A 17052-nucleotide genomic window follows, 5' to 3' on the forward strand; every position below is an offset into this window, starting at 1 on the left:
TATGGTCCAATTAAGGTTCCCATGGGCTAATTGGATTACTCCAAGTGTTGGTGGGAAGAGATAAATCCAAAGAATAAAAGAAAATACCCAAAAACTAGTAAATGCTCACATAAGATGAAGAGTTGACTGAGTACAAGGTTTATTAGTTAAGAACTATGAGATATTACTAAAAAAATGAGATATTTTAGAATAATGATGCATTTTTGACACCTTGGTAAGGAGAGGGGGGATCTTGAGGTAGGCGCCTAATTCACACATGTGGATGAGTTTTTAATTCAAAAAAATTATGATATTTTTATCTCTCCTCTCTCCTGGATCAAACCAAATGAAAAAGGGAGCCAAACTGGTCTAAAACTTGTCCAAATTGAGTCAAACTGAACTTGGAAAATTCTAGAACCCAATTGGACTTGATTAGTGGCCTCCCTCACCTATAAATAGATCCTTAGTCTTTTGTTTTAAAAAAAATTGAACTATACCATGCCAGTATTACATTAAAATAATAATATTTTCTATTATCTCTTAAGAATCCTCTACTTTTGGAGAGATTAGAGCTTCTCTCTCTCTTCAACAATCCTTGGAGCTTTCTTCTCAACATACTAAACCAATTGATTGGTTGGGGGGTTCCTTCTAAGATAAAGAAGCAAGCCAAATCAAGAGGTAAGATGTAATTTCATGGTTTTCATTAATATTCTCAAAAGATTTCACTTCTCAACCCCTCTCAAGCTTGAGAAGTTTCAAATTAATTGTTTTCAATGCAAAGGAAGCATTCTATAAGAATTCTAATGATTAATCACAAAAAAGTTAGTTTTTATGCTTAAGATGCTTTTTATGTATATCTCTCTCCCCAAAAGAATAGTCATTCCTATGACTAATTGTTTAGCAAATGAATGCTTCTCATTGATAAATTCTTAATTCAAAATCAATCTCTAAGCTTGTTAAGCTAGAGGTTAAGAGAATGGCTTTTTTATGCTTTTTATCTACTAATAAAATTATGGTAAACTTATGATTTAATTTCATAAATTGGATTTAAGTCTAAGGCTAGTATTCTTTCATGATTGTATTACAAAGTCTTATTCTTTCTAGAAATATTAAAAATTATCAGTAATTACAACAACGAAGCTATGGCAAAAATTTTAAAAATTAATACATAACTCATTTTTATGCATAATGTGAAAAGAGGACTTCCTACCATATTCTAGGATTGGACATCCTATGCTAAAAGAATGATTTTCATCAAATTCATGAGAAACTAATTTTTAGTATTTATGCATCGCCCGTGCTTTCTGGGCGAGGAAAGTTTTTTCAAGTTTGGTTTTGGAATAAACCAAGGGATTAGTCTCTTGTGCAGATATCCGTGGGCAAGGCCTAGAGTGAGAGGCTCTGCCCTGTGCAAGAAGTGCTACTTCCAGTGCTAGCACCCCCGAATTTGTTGCTGCGCGAGGAGGGGGCCGAGATCTTTTAGCTGGTATCAGAGCGAATTGGCTAAAGTGGATCAACCGAGACGCAAGAAATGTCAAGAATTTATGAAGTACCAGTAAAAGATTATAATTGTGTGATGAAATTCATACAAATTGATATTCAAAATAAAAATTCATAAATTGGTAATTGGGTCTTCAGATGGAAGTACCGCAATTGTATGGAATCCCTAACTTGCTTGATGAGAATACGATATGATAAGATGTGAATGCAATGTGATAGGATGTGAGTGGATGTGATAAGATGTGAGTGGATGTGATAATATGTGAATGTGAATGTGATGTAAATGGATGTGGATGTGATGAGATGTGGGATGGGATGTGGATGTGGATGTGATGAGATGTGGGATGGGATGTGATGTGATGTAAATGGATGTGGATGTGATGAGATGTGGATGGGATGTAATGTGATGTAAATGGATGTGGATGTGGATGTAAATGTGGATGTGAAGAGATGTGGATGGGATGTGATGTGATGTCAATGGACGTGGATGTGAATGTGATGAGATGAGATTGAGATGTGATGATATGTAAAAGGAAGTGATGCGATGTAAATGGATGGGAATGAGATGTGGACATGATGTAATGTGGATTGGATGTATGTGATGTGATGTGGATGTAATAAATGAGATGTGATGTGATGTGGATGTGGATGTAATGAATGAGATGGATGTGAATGGATGCGATGAGATGTGAATGGATGACATGTGATGTGATATAAATGGATGTGAATGTGATGTGATGTAAGTAGATGTGAATGGATGTGAATGTGATGTGATGTAAGTAGATGTGAATGGATGAGATGTGATGTAAATGGATGTGAAAGTGATGTGATGTAAATAGATGTGAATGGATGAGATGTGATGTGAATGGATGTGATGTGATGTGAAATGGATGTGATGTGATGTGAATCGGGATAGATGTAAATGGATGAGATACAATGTGAATGGATGTGATGTGATGTGATATGGATATGGGTAGATGTGAATAGATGAGATGTGATGAGGATAGATGTGACTAGATGTGACTAGATGTGATATGATGTGACTAGATGAGAATGGATGAAGGATGATGGGAATACATATGATTGGATGTGGATTAAGCAATGTGAATTCATGTAGAAGAATGTGGAATAACGAGAAATGATGTGGAAAGATGAGAGTTCGTATTAGAAACTGTATTTATGACCTGTTTTTAAATGACTGTTTTATGTCAAGAATGCTGGGGAAGCATTTTGACCATCTTGTGAATGAGGTCATGGAGACCTAAGTGATAAAGTTGCAACAGCTGATGGAGAGTCAACAGAGGACGTGTCGCGTAGCAAGATGGTGAGCTTCCGGTACGGTGGATGATGGACCATGGAAGTGGCCTATGAGTGAAGCGCTAGGTGACGTGCGAAGGAGCCTAGAGGGTGCTGATGACCATACGGTGCTTAGGCTCTGGGTCGCTGAAGATACTCACACGTGCGTCGAGGAAGAAAATAGAACAAGGAGTTAGAGTTCTTTTCTGAACTCGGACATGGATCTGGTTGATTGTCCTTGGCTGGTCCTCAACGATGGCTCTTTTATATGGATCTGTTGGTTGATCTTGTTGATCTTCAATGGAGAGTCAATATGGATTTTTATAAGTGAATATATTTCTGGGTACTATGAGCTAGGAACTATTGAAAAGGCCCCTAAGTGAACAGGTGGTGAGTGTTCCGGTTGCCAATGATGCCATAGGTACACCGATGAAAGAATGATTGGAAATCAGAATTCAACCTGGATATTTTGGAGGATTATGATCAACGATACTATGGTTTCATTAAAAGATTTTTTTAAAGATAGCTGAATCTGTGAAATAGGCAATTTCATATTGGGTGTGTAAGTGGTGTGATTATCTTGAAGTTTACTTTGAAGCGCCGACTACTAGGGGGCCTGGGAACTCTTTTCCCTTGTACCTGGGACAAAACATAACCAAATTCCTAAATGGATCCTATCAATAAAGTGGTTGGGCGGTTGGCTAACCCATGGGACTGGCTAGACTGATGGATCCCTAAAATGAGACTCAATTCTGTTATGTTATGATAGATGAAGTAAATCCCGGATAGTCCTTGTTATATGGAAAAGAATCAACGGCTCTGCCTCTTGATGAGAAAAAAAGCATTGGTCTCTATGATCCAAGTGCAGGTCGCTTCCTTTATCTGACCATGTGAATTACTGGTTCCGTCGGATCAGTTTGGTTAGTTAAGGCTCTTGACTACGTTAGAATAAAAATATCCTGGAGGAATCGCCCGTGCTTTCTGGGCGAGGAAAGTTTTTTCGGGTTTGGTTTTGGAATAAACCAAGGGATTAGTCTCTTGTGCGGATATCCGAGGGATTAGTCTCTTGTGCGGATATCTGTGGGGGTGGGCGAGGCCTGGAGTGAGAGGCTCTGCCCTATGCAAGAAGTGCTACTTCCGCTGCTAGCACCCCCGAATTCGTTGTTGCGTGGGGAGGGGGCCGAGATCTTTCAGCTGGTATCAGAGCGAATTGGCTAAAGTGGATCAACCGAGAAGCAAGAAATGTCAAGAATTTATGAAGTACCAGTAAAAGATTGTAATTGTGTGATGAAATTCATACAAATTGATATTCAAAATAAAAATTCATAAATTGGTAATTGGGTCTTCAGATGGAAGTACCGCAATTGTATGGAATCCCTAACTTGCTTGATGAGAATACGATGTGATAAGATGTGAATGCAATGTGATAGGATGTGAGTAGATGTGATAAGATGTGAGTGGATGTGATAATATGTGAATGTGAATGTGATGTAAATGGATGTGGATGTGGATGTGATGAGATGTGGATGGGATGTGATGTGATATAAATGGATGTGGATGTGATGAGATGTGGATGGGATGTAATGTGATGTAAATGGATGTGGATGTGGATGTGAATGTGGATGGGAGAGATGTGGATGGGATGTGATGTGATGTCAATGGATGTGGATGTGAATGTGATGAGATGAGATCGAGATGTGATGATATGTGAAAGGAAGTGATGCGATGTAAATGGATGAGAATGAGATGTAAAAGGAAGTGATGCGATGTAAATGGATGAGAATGAGATGTGGACGTGATGTAATGTGGATGGGATGTATGTGATGTGATGTGGATGAGAATGAGATGTGATGTAAATGGATGAGAATGAGATGTGGACGTGATGTAATGTGGATGGGATGTATGTGATGTGATGTGGATGTAATGAATGAGATGTGATGTGATGTGATGTGGATGTAATGAATGAGATGGATGTGAATGGATGCGATGAGATGTGAATGGATGACAAGTGATGTGATGTAAATGGATGTGAATGTGATGTGATGTAAGTAGATGTGAATGGATGAGATGTGATGTAAATGGATGTAAAAGTGATGTGATGTAAATAGATGTGAATGGATGAGATGTGATGTGAATGGATGTGATGTGATGTGAAATGGATGTGATGTGATGTGAATCGGGATAGATGTAAATGGATGAGATGCAATGTGAATGGATGTGATGTGATGTGAATGGATGTGATGTGATGTGATATGGATATGGGTAGATGTGAATAGATGAGATGTGATGAGGATAGATGTGACTAGATGTGATATGATGTGACTAGATGAGAATGGATGAAGGATGATGGGAATACATATGATTGGATGTGGATTAAGCAATGTGAATTCATGTAGAAGAATGTGGAATAACGAGAAATGATGTGGAAAGATGAGAGTTTGTATTAGAAACTGTATTTATGACCTCTTTTTAAATGACTGTTTTATGTCAAGAATGCTGGGGAAGCATTTTGACCATCTTGTGAATGAGGTCGTGGAGACCTAAGTGATAAAGTTGCAACAGCTGATGGAGAGTCAACAACAGAGGACGTCTCGCATAGCAAGATGGTGAGCTTCCGGTATGGTGGATGAGGGACCATGGAAGCGGCCTATGAGTGAAGCGCTAGGTGACCTGCGAAGGAGCCTAGAGGGTGCTGATGACCATACGGTGCTCGGGCTCTGGGTCACTGAAGATACTCACACGTGCGTCGAGGAAGAAAATAGAACAAGGAGTTAGAGTTCTTTTCTGAACTCGGACATGGATCTGGTTGATTGTCCTTGGTTGGTCCTTAACGGATGAGTCCATGGCTCTTTTATATGGATCTGTTGGTTGATCTTGTTGATCTTCAATGGAGAGTCCATATGGATTTTTATAAGTGAATATATTTTTGGGTACTATGAGCTAGGAACTATTGAAAAGGCCCCTAAGTGAACAGGTGGTGAGTGTTCCGGTTGCCAATGATGCCATAGGTACACCGATGAAAGAATGATTGGAAATCAGAATTCAACCCGGATATTTTGGAGGATTATGATCAACGATACTATGGTTTCATTAAAAGATTGTTTTAAAGATAGCTGAATCTGTGAAATAGGCGATTTCATATTGGGTGTGTAAGTGGTGTGACTGTCTTGAAGTTTGCTTTGAAGCGCCGACTACTAGGGGGCCTAGGAACTCTTTTCCCTTGTACTTGGTACAAAGCATAACCAAATTCCTAAACGGATCCTATCACTAAAGTGGTTGGGCGGTTGGCTAACCCATGGGACTGGCTAGACTGATGGATCCTTAAAATGATACTCAATTCTGTTATATTATGATAGATGAAGTAAATCCCGGATAGTCCTTGTTCTATGGAAAAGAATCAACGGCTCTGCCTCTTGATGAGAAAAAAAGTGTTGGTCTCTATGATCGAAGTGTAAGTCGCTTCCTTTATCTGACCATGTGACTTATTGGTTCCGTCGGATCAGTTTGGTTAGTTAAGGCACTTGACTACGTTAGAATAAAAATATCCTGGAGGAATCGCCTTCTGGGCGAGGAAAGTTTTTTCAGGTTTGGTTTTGGAATAAACCAAGGGATTAGTCTCTTGTGTAGATATCCGTGGGCGAGGCCTGGAGTGAGAGGCTCTGCCCTCTGCAAGAAGTGCTACTTCCGCTGCTAGCACCCCCGAATTCGTTGCTGCGTGGGAGGGGGCCGAGATCTTTCAGCTATTATTAGAGCGAATTGGCTATGGATCAATCGAGAAGCAAGAAATGTCAAGAATTTATGAAGTACCAGTAAAAGATTATAATTGTGTGATGAAATTCATACAATTTGATATTAAAAAAAAAATTCATAAATTGGTAATTGAGTATTCAGATGGAAGTACCGCAATTGTATAGAATCCCTAACTTGCTTCATGAGAATACGATGTGATAAGATGTGAATGCAATGTGATAGGATGTGAGTGGATGTGATAAGATGTGAGTGGATGTGATAATATGTGAATGTGAATGTGATGTAAATGGATGTGGATGTGGATGTGATGAGATGTGGATGGGATGTGATGAGATGTGGATGGGATGTAATGTGATGTAAATGGATGTGGATGTGGATGTGGATGTGAAGAGATGTGGATGGGATGTGATGTGATGTCAATGGATGTGGATGTGAATGTGATGAGATGAGATTGAGATGTGATGATATGTGAAAGGAAGTGATGCGATGTAAATGGATGAGAATGAGATGTGGACGTGATGTAATGTGGATGGGATGTATGTGATGTGATGTGGATGTAATGAATGAGATGTGATGTGATGTGGATGTAATGAATGAGATGGATGTGAATGGATGCGATGAGATGTGAATAGATAACATGTGATGTGATGTAAATGGATGTGAATGTGATGTGATGTAAATATATGTGAATGGATGAAATGTGATGTAAATGGATGTGAAAGTAATGTGATGTAAATGGATGTGAAATGTGATGTAAATGGATGTGAAAGTGATGTGATGTAAATAGATGTGAATGGATGAGATGTGATGTGAACGGATGTGATGTGATGTGAAATGGATGTGATGTGATGTGAATCGGGATATATGTAAATGGATGAGATGCAATGTGAATGGATGTGATGTGATGTGATATTGATATGGGTAGATGTGAATAGATGAGATGTGATAAGGATAGATGTGACTCGATGTGATATGATGTGACTAGATGAGAATGGATGAAGGATGATGGGAATACGTATGATTGGATGTGGATTAAGCAATGTGAATTCATGTAGAAGAATGTGGAATAACGAGAAATGATGTGGAAAGATGAGAGTTCGTATTAGAAACTGTATTTATGACCTGTTTTTAAATGACTGTTTTATGTCAAGAATGCTGGGGAAGCATTTTGACCATCTTGTGAATGAGGTCGTGGAGACCTAAGTGATAAAGTTGCAACAGCTGATGGAGAGTCAACAGAGGACGTCTTGCGTAGCAAGATGGTGAGCTTCCGGTACGGTGGATGAGGGACCATGGAAGCGGCCTATGAGTGAAGCGCTAGGTGACCTGCGAAGGAGCCTAGAGGGTGCAGATGACCATACGGTGCTCGGGCTCTGGGTCGCTGAAGATACTCACACGTGCGTCGAGGAAGAAAATAGAACAAGGAGTTAGAGTTCTTTTCTGAACTCGGACATGGATCTGGTTGATTGTCCTTGACTGGTCCTCAATGGATGAGTCCATGGCTCTTTTATATGGATCTGTTGATTGATCTTGTTGATCTTCAATGGAGAGTCCATATGGATTTTTATAAGTGAATATATTTCTGGGTACTATGAGCTAGGAACTATTGAAAAGGCCCCTAAGTGAACAGGTGGTGAGTGTTCTAGTTGCCAATGATGCCATAGGTACACCGATGAAAGAATGATTGGAAATCAGAATTCAACCTGGATATTTTGGAGGATTTTGATCAATGATACTATGGTTTCATTAAAAGATTGTTTTAAAGATAGCTGAATCTGTGAAATAGGCAATTTCATATTGGGTGTGTAAGTGGTGTGACTATCTTGAAGTTTGCTTGAAGCGCCGACTACTAGGGAGCCTGGGATTTCTTTTCCCTTGTACCTGGGACAAAGCATAACCAAATTCCTAAATGGATCCTATCACTAAAGTGGTTGGGCGGTTGGCTAACCCATGGGACTAGCTAGACTGATGGATCCCTAAAATGAGACTCAATTTTGTTATGTTATGATGAATGAAGTAAATCTCGGATAGTCCTTGTTCTATGGAAAAGAATCAACGGCTCTCCCTCTTGATCAGAAAAAAAGCGTTGGTCTCTATGATCCACGTGCAAGTCGCTTCCTTTATCTGACCATGTGATTTACTCGTTCCGTCAGATCAGTTTGGTTAGTTAAGGCTCTTGACTACGTTAGAATAAAAATATCCTGGAGGAATCGCCCGTGCTTTCTGGGCGAGAAAGTTTTTTCAGGTTTGGTTTTGGAATAAACCAAGGGATTAGTCTCTTGTGCGGATATCCATGGGTGAGGCCTGGAGTGAGAGGCTCTGCCCTCTGCAAGAAGTGCTACTTCCACTGCTAGCACCCCTGAATTTGTTGCTGTGTGGGGAGGGGACCGAGATCTTTCAGCTGGTATCAGAGCAAATTGGCTAAAGTAGATCTATCGAGAAGCAAGAAATGTCAAGAATTTATGAAGTACCAGTAAAAGATTGTAATTGTGTGATGAAATTCATACAAATTGATATTCAAATAAAAATTCATAAATTGGTAATTGGGTCTTCAGATGGAAGTACCGCAATTGTATGGAATCCCTAACTTGCTTGATGAGAATACGATGTGATAAGATGTGAATGCAATGTGATAGGATGTGAGTGGATGTGATAAGATATGAGTGGATGTGATAAGATATGAGTGGATATGATAATATGTGAATGTGAATGTGATGTAAATGGATGTGGATGTGGATGTGATGAGATGTGGATGGGATGTGATGTGATGTAAATGGATGTGGATGTGATGAGATGTTGATGGGATGTAATGTGATGTAAATGGATGTGGATGTGGATGTGAATGTGGATGTGAAGAGATGTGGATGGGATGTGATGTGATGTCAATGGATGTGGATGTGAATGTGATGAGATGAGATTGAGATGTGATGATATGTGAAAGGAAGTGATGCGATGTAAATGGATGAGAATGAGATGTGGACGTGATGTAATGTGGATTGGATGTATGTGATGTGATGTGGATGTAATGAATGAGATGTGATGTAGATGTAATGAATGAGATGGATGTGAATGGATGCGATGAGATGTGAATGGATGACATGTGATGTGATGTAAATGGATGTGAATGTGACGTGATGTAAATAGATGTGAATGGATGAGATGTGATGTAAATGGATGTGAAAGTGATGTGATGTAAATAGATGTGAATGGATGAGATGTGATGTGAATGAATGTGATGTGATGTGAAATGGATGTGATGTGATGTGAATCGGGATAGATGTAAATGGATGAGATGCAATGTGAATAGATGTGATGTGATGTGATATGGATATAAGTAGATGTGAATAGATGAGATGTGATGAGGATAGATGTGACTAGATGTGATATGATGTGACTAGATGTGATATGATGTGACTAGATGAGAATGGATGAAGGATGATGGGACTAGATGTGATATGATGTGACTAGATGTGATATGATGTGACTAGATGATGGGACTAGATGTGATATGATGTGACTAGATGTGATATGATGTGATATGATGTGACTAGATGAGAATGGATGAAGGATGATATGATGTGATATGATGTGACTAGATGAGAATGGATGAAGGATGATGGGAATACATATGATTGGATGTGGATAAAGCAATGTGAATTCATGTAGAAGAATGTGGAATAACGAGAAATGATGTGGAAAGATAAGAGTTCGTATTATGACCTGTTTTTAAATGACTGTTTTATGTCAAGAATGCTGGGACTCTTTTTGGATCAAGGTTTTCAGGGTGGGGAAATCAGAGACCAAGATTCCAGACTCCATCTCCTTCCTTCCAGAGTAATCAGGTTCCTTTCCATCAAAATCAGAGAAATCCCAGAGGTAGACCCTCTAACCAACCCTCAGTTTCAATCCAAAGTAATGCAAGACCTCCGCCTCAGAATAGGGGAAGTCAAAGAGAGATGTTCCCAAATTGGCCGTCCACTTCCAAGGCAGTAGTGCTGGAAGTGATTGAAGAAGAAGAAGACGAAAGAGATTATACTCCACCTGCGAGATGAGGACATCTCGCGTTTTTTAAGTGGGGTAGAATGTAAGATTCCTCACTCCAGCTTTTGAGGTGTCAAGGTGTAAGAACCTCCCCTTCTATTCTTGTAATTATTCCCCTCTCTGAAATAGAAGAAAGATCTTGTTTTACCCTGTTTTGGCCTAGAGAGAGATAATCCTAAATTAATATATCTTTGGATATAAAAATCCTCCTAGTGTCTAAAATGGATTCCCCTGAAATAGAAATTCAAAAAGAACTTTCCAATGTGCATTTGGAATTAATTGAAAATGTGTATAAAGGACCTTAGCCTAAGGGTCTACATTTTCAGAAATTTTTGGATTATGGTCTAATTAAGGTTCCAATGGGCCAATTGGATTAATCCAAGTGTTGGGATGAGATAAATCCAAAGAATAAAAGAAAATACCCAAAAATGAGTAAATGCTCACATAAGATGAAGAGTTGACTGAGTACAAGGTTTATTAGTTAAAAACTATGAGATATTTTGGAATAATGATACATTTTTGATACCTTGGTAAGGAGAGGGGGACTCTTGAGGTAGGCGCCTAATTCACAAATGTGGATGATTTTTAATTCAAAAAAATTGTGATATTGTTATATCTCCTGGATCAAACCAAATCAAAAAGGGAGCCAAACTGGTCCAAATCTTGTCCAAATTGAGTCAAGCTGAACCTAGAAAATTCTAAAACCCAGTTGGACTTGGTCAGTGGCCTCCCTCACCTATAAATAGATTCTTAGTCTTTTGTTAAAAAAATCTGTGAACTATACCATGCCAGTATTACATTAAAATAATAATATTTTCTATTATCCCTTTAAAATCCTCTACTTTTGGAGAGATTGGAGCTTCTCTCTCTCTTCAACAATCCGTGGAGCTTTCTTCTCAACATACTAAACCAATTGATTGGTTGGGGGCTTCCTTTATAAGATAAAGAAGAAAGCCAAATCAAGAGAGGTAAGAAGTAATTTCATGGTTTTCATTAATATTCTCAAAATATTTCACTTCTCAACCCCTCTCAAGATTGAGAAGTTTCAAATTAATTTTTTTCAATGCAAATCAAGCTTTCTATAAGAATTATAATGATCATTCACAAAAAAGTTAGTTTTTTTGCTTAATTAGAATGCTTTTTATGTATATCTCTCTCTCTCCCCAAAAGAATAGTTAATTAGGATGCTTTCTATGTATATCTCTCTCTCTCCCCAAAAGAATAGTCATTTCTATGACTAATTATTTAGCAAATGAATGCTTCTCATTGATAAATTCTTAATTCAAAATAAATCTCTAAGCTTGTTAAGCTAGAGGTTAAGAAAACGGCTTTCTTATGCTTTTATGCTAATAATAATATGGCAATTTTATAGTTTAATTCCATAAATTGGATTAAAGTCTAAGGATAGTATTCTATCATAATTGTATTACAAAGTCTTATTCTTTATGGAATTAAACTTATAATTTAATTCCATAAATTGGATTAAAGTCTAAGGATAGTATTCTATCATAATTGTATTACAAAGTCTTATTCTTTCTAGAATTATTGAAAATTATCAATAATAGCAAACGAAGCTATGGAAAAAAATTCAGAAATTAATACATAACTCATTTTTATGCATAATGTGAAAAGAGGACTTCCTACCATATTCTAGGATTGGACATCCTATGCTAAAAGAATGATTTTCATCAAATTCATGGGAAACTAATTTTTAGTATTTATGCATAAATAATTAATTAAAGAAAAGATAAATTTTTGGTATTTTTATTTTTTATGCAAAAATAGGAATTCCCATGATAATGGAGATCCATGTAATTAAATGAAAAAAGAGAAATTTTGGTATATTAAAATAATGAATATTTAATTTAAAGAGAAATTTCAGATAAATTTATTTTATGCATGAGAAAATTTAAATGATAAAAGAGGAATTCCCATGACAATTGGAATTCAATCATTTAAATGGCAAAAGTGAAATTCTTGGCATATTTGAAATACGGATATTTTTATTAAAGAAAAGAGGAATTTTAGATAAATTTATTTTATGATAAAAGAGAAATTCCCATGACATTTGGAATTCAATCATTCAAATGCAAAAAGAGGAATTCCCATTATATTTGAGATCCAAGAAATTAAATGAAAAGAGAGAAATTTTTAGCATAATTCAAATTATGAGTATTTATCAAAAGTGGAATTTTGAGCATTATTGGGAAATATGGGTAGAATTGATTTTTGTAAATCCCATGAATCTTTTACTCAAAAGAAGAATATTGAATATATTTCACTTGAGAAATTTGAGAAAGAATATGAAAATATCCATCGAGAAAAAGTACCTTTAACTAGGCCAAGCAATTGGCAGAAATTTAGAAAAAGTCCCATCGATATCGAAAGTAGAAAATATTACTAAATGTGAATAGATGTGAATAAGATGAGAATACGATGTGATAAGATGTGAATGCAATGCGATAGGATGTGAGTGGATGTGAATGCAATGCGATAGGATGTGAGTGGATGTGAGTGGATGTGAGTGGATGTGATAAGATGTGAATGTGATGTAAATGGATGTGGATGTGATGAGATGTGGATGGGATGTGATGTGTGTAAATGGATGTGGATGTGGATGTGATGAGATGTGGATGGGATGTGATGTGATGTAAATGGATGTGGATGTGGATGTGAAGAGATGTGGATGGGATGTGATGTGATGTAAATGGATGTGGATGTGAATGTGATAAGATGAGATTGAGATGTGATGATATGTGAAAGGAAGTGATGTGATGTAAATGGATGAGAATGAGATGTGGATGTGATGTAATGTGGATGGGATGTATGTGATGTGATGTGGATGTAAGGAATGAGATGGATGTGAATGGATGCGATGAGATGTGAATGGATGACATGTGATGTGATGTAAATAGATGTGAATGGATATGAATGTGATGTGATGTAAATAGATGTGAATGGATGAGATGTGATGTGATGTAAATAGATGTGAATGGATGTGATGTGATGTGATGTGAAATGGATGTGATGTGAATTGGATAGATGTGAATGGATGAGATGCAATGTGAATGGATATGATGTGATGTGATATGGATATAAATAGATGTGAATGGATGAGATGTGATGTGAATGGATGTGATGTGATGTGAATGGATATGATGTGATGTGATATGAATATAAATAGATGTGAATGGATGAGATGTGATGTGAATGGATGTGATGTGATGTGATGTGAAATGGATGTGATGTGATGTGAATTGGGATAAATGTGAATGGATGAGATGCAATGTGAATGGATGAGATGCAATGTGAATGGATGTGATGTGATGTGATATGGATATGGGTATGTGATGGGATGTAATATGATGTGATTAGATGAGAATGGATGAAGGACGATGGGAATACATATGATTGGATGTGGATTAAGCAATGTGAATTGATGTAGAAGAATGTGGAATAACGAGAAATGATGTGGAAAGATGAGAGTTTGTTAGAAATTGTATTTATGACTTGTTTTTAAATGATTGTTTTATGTCAAGAATGTTGGGGAAGCATTTTGACCATCTTGTGAATGAGGTCGTGGACCTAAGTGATAAAGTTGCAACAGCTGACAGAGAGGAGAACGTCTCGCATAGCAAGGTCCAGCGAGGTCTTGACTAGCCTCGGTTCGATTTAAATGGTGAGTTTCCAGTATGGTGGATGAGGGACCATAGAAGTGGCCTATGAGTGAAGCATTAGGTGACCTGCAAAGGAGCCTAGAGGGTATTGACCATACGGTACTCGGGCTCTAGGTTGCCGTCGAAGATACCCACACGTGCGTCGAAGAAAAAAATGGAACAAGGAGTTACCTTTTTCACTCTTCTTCTTCTTCCAGTCTTAGAAGTTATATTAACTCTTGGATTTTTCCCATTATCCACCTATTTCGCTTTTGTGCGCATGTCATGATATTTACTGGCAGGATGTTTCTAGGCTATGCACTTATAGTCCTAATGGTGGCATGGTTAGATGTAGAAGCATTGCCATTGGTGTGATAAGTGTTGAAAATCATGGATCGAGCTCTCCTAACTACACATCATAATCACACACTAATCTAATCTAATGACATGACCAATCTTTAACTAATTTTACACTAATAACAACATTTAACTAAGGTGGATAGAAAGGAAGAAAACTCATAATGAGTGTGTGCTAGTTAAGATGCACTCAAGTACAATTAAACACCAAGATGAATTAGCTTGGATACATAAAGAGACTTGAGATAAGTGCAAGTGATATATTTGCATTGCTTAAAATAACTGCCTTTTATATGAGGTGAATTCATGTTGGCTTTGCTTGCTCATATGGGATAACTGTGACTAAGTGACTTGGCACTCTAGCATCACTCATTTCAACACCCCCCCCTTGATGCTAGGTTGGGTATAATTTTAAGGCTTTCCTTCTTCCTCTATTTACTCACTTCCTTTTGTGCACTTTGGCACCACTTTCTCAACATCCCCCCTTGGTGCCAAATCTTTGGGCTACTTAAGGTGGTTGGATGTCAGTTACAAAATGATTTTGACTTTTTACTTTCTACATTCCCTATGTGCTATGAGCAACTTTGGCCTATGTGTTACTTTGGCACTTCTCCCCTTTAATGCTACTTTGGCTCTAGGTGAGGGATGAATTTCTAGCTTGGGTACATCATCAGTCCTAGAGGTTGGTTACAAGTGCTTTTTGTAGGAAGTAGGATTTTTTTTTTTTACCAACAAATTTTTGTTTAAGAAAGGGTAGTGAGGTTGGTAACTTCTTTGTTGCTTTGTTGATGCTTGATCATGTTTGCATTTGCTGTAAATGCACTCTTTCTTTGTTTATGCACACATACGCTTGCATACTCATTTGGTTTTTGCTTCACACACATACGCTCGCATACTCAAAGGTTATATGCTTCTTTTTCACATGCACATGCAATAGTGTGCTCATTTGGTTGCTTTTATAGCTTATTTTTAACTCGTATAATCGAGGCAGGGTACCCACTCAATTAGAAAAATACACTTTTCCTTGGTCTCATGCATCACACATGCTTGCTCATATTGGCGACTTACAAAGGTTAGAGATATGTGAGAGTTTTTACCTAGAATGATGATGGTTGTGCCAATGGTGATATAACACATAATGCCCAAGATAAGTATGTGAAAGAATTTAATAAAGTTCCATGGAGTTATGTCCATGGATACAACCATGTGAACAAGCCCTTGCATGAGCCGTGTGAACAACCTCCTAGAAGGATGAGGTTTATTAACCGTGGAGATTTTTTAAATTATTATTTTTAAAAATGGACCTTATCATTCTATGGCTTTCCTTCTTTCTGCTCACGATTTTGCTGTTCGATGGTGCCTGACAATTTGTTCTTCTTCGAATGCTGATGTACACTAGATCTACCCACTCTGGTTGCCTACGCCAGGCCGGTTATGTTGTGCTTTGCTGCATGTTTCCTACACCACTCGAGCTGTTTGTCATGCTCGCTTGTGCTTGGAGCTGGCTAAGATGCCTCCCATGCTACAAGAAATGATGGAGATTTCCTTCCTTGCCGACTACCCAATGCTTAATTTCAATATCAAGAGTATGTAAACTAGAAATGGAACCTAAAGAAATTTTAAATGATTTCTAATCATCTTATAAGCCCTAATCAAATGCTAATGGTATGAGCCTAAGCTAGGAGAGCTAGACCTAAGCTCTGATGATGTACTGAAAATCATGGATTGAGCTCTCCTAACTACACATCCTAATCACACACTAATAATTTGATAACATGACTAATCTTTAACTAATCCTACACTATAACATTTAACTAAGGTGGATAGAAATGAAGAAAACTCATAATGAGTGTGTGATAATTAAGATGCACTCAAGTACAATTAGACGCCAAGATGAATTAGCTTGGATACATAAAGAGACTTGAAATAAGTGCAAGTGATATATTTGCATTGCTTGAAATGACCTCCTTTTATATGAGGTGAGTACATGTTGGCTTTGCTTGCTCATGTGAGATAATGTTGACTAAGTGACTTGGCACTCTAGCATCACTCATTTCAACAATTAGGGCAATCTTTGATCAGATGATCAACACCACACTTAAAGTAGGAAAGAGTTGGCATGGTGTTGGTCTACGCTACTACCAATTGAGGTGGTTGACCAGCATTAATCACATTTTTCAAGGGACACTCCGCTACTCAATGAGGTCCATTATAATGAAACATTGTATGGGTCCTCTTCTCATAGTTAAATTTATGTCTTTTCCTTTCCACTGTACCGTGGTATGAAACACAGGTACTGGCATGCTATTCTGTAGGACATAATACTCTGGGGTGATCTCAGTTGGTTCCTCATAGTAGTCATTATTCACTTCTACTTTGTGCATAACCTCTCCATCTTCCAAGGGTTCTTTGATCAACACCTGGTTGATCTTGTCCTGTGGTGGCTATGGTGGTAGAATAGGAGGCGATAATG

Source organism: Cibotium barometz, chromosome 56, assembly GCF_041138505.1.
Source record: "Cibotium barometz isolate CiBa-2024 chromosome 56, ASM4113850v1, whole genome shotgun sequence".
Taxonomy (NCBI): Eukaryota; Viridiplantae; Streptophyta; class Polypodiopsida; order Cyatheales; family Cibotiaceae; genus Cibotium; species Cibotium barometz.